We start from the raw sequence: 7,577 nt of genomic DNA, 5'->3' as shown, positions 1-7,577 counted from the left end.
TGTATGCAGAAAATTATAGGACACTGATGAAAGAAATTAAAGATGATACAAATAGATGGAGAGATATACCATGTTCTTGGATTGGAAGAATCAACATTGTGAAAATGACTCTACTACCCAAAGCAATCTACAGATTCAATGCAATCCCTATCAAACTACCACTGGCATTTTTCACAGAACTAGAACAAAAAATTTCACAATTTGTATGGAGACACAAAAGACCCCGAATAGCCAAAGCAATCTTGAGAACGAAAAATGGAGCTGGAGGAATCAGGCTCCCTGACTTCAGACTATATTACAAAGCTACAGTAATCAAGACAGTTTGGTACTGGCACAAAAACAGAAATATAGATCAATGGAACAGGATAGAAAGCCCAGAGATAAACCCATGCACATATGGTCACCTTATCTTTGATAAAGGAGGCAAGCATATACAGTGGAGAAAAGACAGTCTCTTCAATAAGTGGTGCTGGGAAAATTGGACAGGTACATGTAAAAGTATGAAATTAGACCACTCCCTGACACCATACACAAAAATAAACTCAAAATGGATTAAAGACCTAAGTGTAAGGCCAGACACTATCAAACTCTTAGAGGAAAACATAGGCAGAACAGTCTATGACATAAATCACAGCAAGATCCTTTTTGACCCAGCTCCTAGAGAAATGGAAATAAGAACACAAATAAACAAATGGGACCTAATGAAACTTAAAAGCTTTTGCACAGCAAAGGAAACCATAAACAAGACCAAAAGACAACCCTCCGAATGGGAGAAAATATTTGCAAATGAAGCAACTGACAAAGGATTAATCTCCAAGATTTACAAGCAGCTCATGCAGCTCAATAACAAAAAAACAAACAACCCAATCCAAAAATGGGCAGAAGACCTAAATAGACATTTATCCAAAGAAGATATACAGATGGCCAACAGACACATGAAAGAATGCTCAACATCATTAATCATTAGAGAAATGCAAATCAAAACTACAATGAGGTATCATCTCACACCAGTCAGAATGGCCATCATCAAAAAATCTACAAACAATAAATGCTGGAGAGGGTGTGGAGAAAAGGGAACACTCTTGCACTGTTGGTGGGAATGTAAATTGATACAGCCACTATGGAGAACAGTATGGAGGTTCCTTAAAAAACTAAAAATAGAACTACCATACGACCCAGCAATCCCACTACTGGGCATATACCCTGAGAAGACCATAATTCAAAAAGAGTCATGTACCAAAATGTTCATTGCAGCTCTATTTACAATAGCCAGGACATGGAAGCAACCTAAGTGTCCATCGTCGGATGAATGGATAAAGAAGATGTGGCACATATATACAATGGAATTTTACTCAGCCATAAAAAGAAATGAAATGGAGGTATTTGTAATGAGGTGGATGGAGTTAGAGTCTGTCATACAGAGTGAAGTAAGTCAGAAAGAGAAAAACAAATACAGTATGCTAACACATATATATGGAATCTAAGGAAAAAAAAAAAAAGGTCATGAAGAACCTAGTGGCAAGATGGGAATAAAGACACAGACCTACTAAAGAATGGACTTGAGGATATGGGGAGGGGGAGGGGTGAGATGTGACAGGATGAGAGAGTGTCATGGACATATATACACTACCAAATGTAAAACAGATAGCTAGTGGGAAGCAGCCGCATAGCACAGGGAGATCAGCACGGTGCTTTGTGACCGCCCTGGGGGGTGGGATGGGGAGGGTGGGAGGGAGGGAGATGCGGGAGGGAGGAGATATGGGAACGTGTGTATATCTGTAGCTGATTCACTTTGTTATAAAACAGAAGCTAACACACCATTGTGAAGCAATTATACTTCAATAAAGATGTTTAAAAAAAATGTATTTTGCAAAGATATATACACATATATGTGTGCAATACACTCACTTATGTGAATCATTGACTAATGTCTGCTTCATGATGTCATATATTTCAGTTTAAATTTGGGGGTGGTCTGTTTTATAATTTTGATGATCTTTTCTTATGATATTTAATTTTCATTTTTTTACAATTACTTTCAATAAAGGATTTCTATATTTTTTGAATTATTAAAAAAGAAAGAAAGAAAGAAAACAATAGCAAAGATCAATAAAACCAAAAGCTGGTTCTTTGAGAAGATAAACAAAATTGATAAACCATTGGCCAGACTGATCAATAAAAAGAAGGAGAGGACTCAAATCAATAAAATTAGAATTGAAAAAGGAGAAGTTACAACAGACACCACAGAAATACAAAGCATCCTAAGAGACTACTACAAACAACTCTATGACAATAAAATGGACAACTTGGAAGAAATGGAAAATTCTTAGAAATGTATAACCTTCCAAGACTGAACCAGGAAGAAATAGAAAATATGAACAGATCAATCACAAGTAATGAAATTGAAACTATGATTAAAAATCTTCCAACAAACAAAACTCCCAGACCAGATGGCTTCACAGGTGAATTCTATCAAACATTTAGAGAAGAGCTAACACCCATCCTTCTCAAACTCTTCCAAAAAATTGCAGAGGAAGGAACGCCCAAACTCATTCTATGAGGCCACCATCACCCTGATACCAAAAACTGAAAAATATATCACAAAAAAAGAAAATTATAGACCAATATCACTGATGAATACAGATACAAAAATCCTCAACAAAATACTAGCAAACAGAATCCAACAACACATTGAAAGGATCATACACCATGATCAAATGGGATTTATCCCAGGGATGCAAGGATTCTTCAATATATGCAAATCAATCAATGTGATACACCATATTAACAAATTGAAGAATAAAAACCATATGATCATCTCAATAGATGCAGAAAAAGCTTTTGACAAAATTCAACACCCGTTTATGATAAAAACTCTCCAGAAAGTGGGCATAGATAGAGGGAACCTACCTCAACATAATAAAGGCCATACATGACAAACCCACAGCAAACATCATTCTCAATGGTGAAAAACTGAAAGCATTTCCTCTAAGATCAGGAACAAGACAAGGATGTCCACTCTCACCACTATTATTCAACATAGTTTTGGAAGTCCTAGCCACGGCAATCAGAGAAGAAAAAGAAATAAATGGAATATAAATTGGAAAAGAAGAAGTCAAACTGTCACTGTTTGCAGATGACATGATACTATACATAGAGAATCCTAAAGATGTCACCAGAAAACTACTAGAGCTAATCAATGAATTTGGTAAAGTTGCAGGATACAAAATTAATGCACAGAAATCTCTTGCATTCTTATACACTAATGATGAAAAATCTGAAAGTGAAATTAAGGAAACTTTCCATTTATGATTGCAACAAAAATAATAAAATACCTAGGAATAAATCTACCTAGGGAGACAAAAGACCTGTATGCAGAAAACTATAAGACACTGTTGAAACAAATTAAAGATGATACCAACAGATGGAGAGATATACCATGTTCTTGGACTGGAAGAATCAATACTGTGAAAATGACTATACTACCCAAAGCAATCTACAGATTCAATGTAATCCCTATCCAATTACCAATGGCACTTTTTACAGAAGTAGAACAAAAAATCTTAAAATTTGTATGGAGACACAAAAGACCCCGAATAGCCAAAGCAGTCTTGAGGGAAAAAAACGGAGCTGGAGGAATCAGACTCCCTGACTTCAGACTATACTACAAAGCTACAGTAATGAAGACAATATGCTACTGGCACAGAAACAGAAATATAGATCAATGGAACAGGATAGAAAGCCCAGAGATAAACCCACGCACCTATGGTCAACTAATCTATGACAAAGGATGCAAGGATATACAATGGAGAAAAGACAGTCTCTTCAATAAGTGGTGCTGGGAAAACTGGACAGCTACATGTAAAAGAATGAAATTAGAACATTCCCTAACACCATACAGAAAAATAAACTCAAAATGGATTAGAGACCTAAATGTACAACCGGACACTATAAAACTCTTAGAGGAAAACATAGGAAGAACACTCTTTGACATAAATCACAGCAAGATCTTTTTGATCCACCTCCTAGAGTAATGGAAATAAAAACAAAAATAAACAAATGGGACCTAATGAAACTTAAAAGCTTTTGCAAAGCAAAGGAAACTACAAACAAGACGAAAAACAACCCTCAGAATGGGAGAAAATATTTGCAAATGAATCAACAGACAAAGGATTAATCTCAAAATATATAAACAGCTCATGAAGCTCAATATTAAAAAAACAAACAACCCAATCCAAAAATGGGCAGAAGACCTAAATAGACATTTCTCCAAAGAGGACATACAGATGGCCAAGAAGCACATGAAAAGCTGCTTAACATCACTACTTATTAGAGAAATGCACATCAAAACTACAATGAGGTATCACCTCACACCGGTTAGAATGGGCATCATCAGAAAATCTACAGACAACAAATGCTGGAGAGGCTGTGGAGAAAAGGGAACCCTCTTGCACTGTTGGTGGGAATGTAAATTGATACAGCCACTATGGAGAACACTATGGAGGTTCCTTAAAAAACTAAAAACAGAACTACCATATGGCCCAGCAATCCCACTACTGGGCATATACCCAGAGAAAACCATAATTCAAAAAGACACGTGCACCCCAATGCTCATTGCAGCACTATTTGCAATAGCCAGGTCATGGAAGCAACCTAAATGCCCATCGACAGACGAATGGATAAAGAAGATGTGGTACATAAATACAATGGAATATTAGCCATAAAAAGGAACGAAATTGGGTCATTTGTAAAGACGTGGATGGACCTAGAGACTGTCATACAAAGTGAAGTAAGTCAGAAAGAGAAAAACAAATATTGTATATTAACGCATATATGTGGAACCTAGAAAGATGGTACAGATGAACTGGCTTGCAGGGTAGAAATAGAGACACATGTAGATAACAAACGTATGGACACAAAGGGGGAAAGCGGCAGGTGGTGTGGGTGGTGGTGTGATGAATTGGGAGATTGGGATTGACATGTATACACTGATGTGTTTAAAACGGATGACTAATAAGAACCTGCTGTATAAAAAAATAAATTAAATAAAATTTAAAAAATAGGATACTGGTTAAATCAGTTATCTTATAATCATACATTTAAAAACAACAAAAGGATTGAGGTAGAGGTGTATGTGTTGACACAGAAACAGCTCCAAGATATTTTGTTAAATACAAAAGCAAAGGCAGCACAATGTGTATAAATGTTTAAAAATTTAAAAAACCTGCTTATATAAATATTTTAAAAATAGGTACTGTACATACTGTATATACTGATATATAAATTAAAAATAATTCTGGAAGTATCCACAAGAAATGTAAGAATGATTTCTTTTGGAACAAACGATTAAGAGACTTTAATTTTTCATTTGATACCTTCAGGTGCTATTTGAAGTTATTACTAAGGACATGTGGGTTTTTTTAATGTAAAAATTAAATAAACAGGTTGTACAACAATGTGAATGTACTTAATGCTAATGAACCGCACACTTAAAATGGTTAAAATGGTAAGTTTTATGTTATGTCTATTTTTCCACAATAAAAATGTAAATAAATATGTGTAAACTCATTTTAAATAAAAGAAGTATCAAGCGGAGAATAAGGAGCTGCAGGAAGAGAGAGTGAGTATGTAAGAAAGCTCTGAGGTGGCAATAAAAACAAGTTCAATGCCTTGTCTTGGACTCTCATTGAAGGCTATTGCACAGGAGGCCTCCTGGGGCTTTTATGGGGGTGGTTCAGAAAGGAGTCAGGACATGAATATTTGTCTGGAATAAGTTGGGGAGGGGAACCTGGTAATTTTTTATTTTCACTGGAGTTGTGGTTACACCCTGCACTGTTGTGTGAAATTAAAGAGCAGGAGGATTTACTGGGCAGCGTGACCAGTTTTCTACCTGAGTAACCAAGGGTTTGACTTACACAAAGTCCTGTACAAAACCTGGGCTGGATTCTTCATGGATGAGACACTGGCCTAGACTCATGGGGTCCGAGAATATCAGAGCTGGAAAGGGCCTCGGGTAGACCCTTCTTTTACTTGAGGATACTAAGACCAGGGAGTGATATGTCCTGGTCCAAGTCACACAGAAGCTCAGTGACTGAACTAAGATTATAACTTGGGTCTCTGGACCCCTGGTCAAGTACTGTTTTTCTAAAAAAGTGATACCAGCACTGTTCTAGTCATGGCTTGACTGTCTTCACTCAATTTCTCTTCCTGTTAATTGCCCAATGCTCCTCAGATTTGAAGGTCTGGTGTTTGGTCATTATTCCTTTGATGCATTGCAGGATTCTGGTTGCCTGATACCCTAGAATGTTGGCACCTGTATTCCATATGTGAGATTATGGTTTTGCACTATTATTTTTCACCAGTTTTGTGATGCATATTGTTTCATGCTTTAGTATCTCTGAAATCAAGGGCCACTGACAACTGCCATAGGCCAGGCCTAAGTTGTGACATAGCTGTGGTTGCTGGTGCCTGTGTGAACTTGTCTGAAACCTTCCATTGACACTTGCAGCAAGAGTAAGAAAGAGGTGGCATCAAAACTGGCCAACGTGAGCAGTTTGAGAAAAAAAACAAAACAATCCAGAGACAGCAATGGACCCTTCTTTTGGGAAAGGCAGTATTACCAATGCTTTGGTGGTGTGGAGAACAATATTTTATGGAAAAATACAGACATCAGCAGCTTTGGATTGAAAAGTGATTCAGAAGAGCTTGACTCTGAGTATGAAGACCTTCTTTTTTTATGATGCACAAGAGTGATAGAAGACAATCTTTTAAAATAAGTCTAAATCTGAGTAAATTTAAAATAAAAATTCCAAGTGCTAAGAATGTATTTTTGTCATAGTACATAAAATAATGTGAATTTTGCCATCATCGGCATCTTAGATTAGGTGAAATATGTCAACTATATCAAGCTTTGATATTAAGCCTTAAAATGAACTGAAGAGAGTCCCATTTTTTGCTCTAGGCTTTGACCATTTAAAATAACATGAGAATTAACTAAAGGTCAACTAAGGCTCAACTATGAACCCACATAATCCTGGGGTCTTTCCAATGCAAGGTTTTTAAGTACATTTTAAGCTTTTCTGTGCTAAATGTTCTATTTATTTATTTATATTTTTATTTTTGACTTTTAAATGACTATTAGTACAATATCAGTATACTAAGTAGTGACATGTAACAAGTTCTTAAATTCTATCATCTAGTAATTTTGAATAAGAGAAACCAAAAGCAGCCCAATACTAGTACCCATTGTTTTAACTCTTAGCTGGAAAGGACTATTTTAAGGCTGGCTGTTCACATAGGTTACAAATAACTATTTGCTACTTTTTCATAGATAAAGCCCCTGACCTTCAAGAAAGATTTAGGGAAAAAAAAAATTTAATCCCTTTCTTTCTTAAGAAAATTGGTTTTTTAAAAACTATATCTAAGAAAGAAAAAGTCAGTGTTCATAATATGCCACCTGAGCGAAAAGGCATAGGAAAACAGACAACATATACCCATTAAGTTTCTAAGAAATATGAGATAAAAAGATAAAATCTTTGGATAGGCTCTAAGTTTGTACAAAGAAGCTACGCTTGCTA

Source organism: Eschrichtius robustus, chromosome 6, assembly GCF_028021215.1.
Source record: "Eschrichtius robustus isolate mEscRob2 chromosome 6, mEscRob2.pri, whole genome shotgun sequence".
Classification (NCBI taxonomy): domain Eukaryota; kingdom Metazoa; phylum Chordata; class Mammalia; order Artiodactyla; family Eschrichtiidae; genus Eschrichtius; species Eschrichtius robustus.
The sequence above is the reverse complement of the archived record's forward strand: the minus strand, read 5'-3'. Positions refer to the sequence as shown.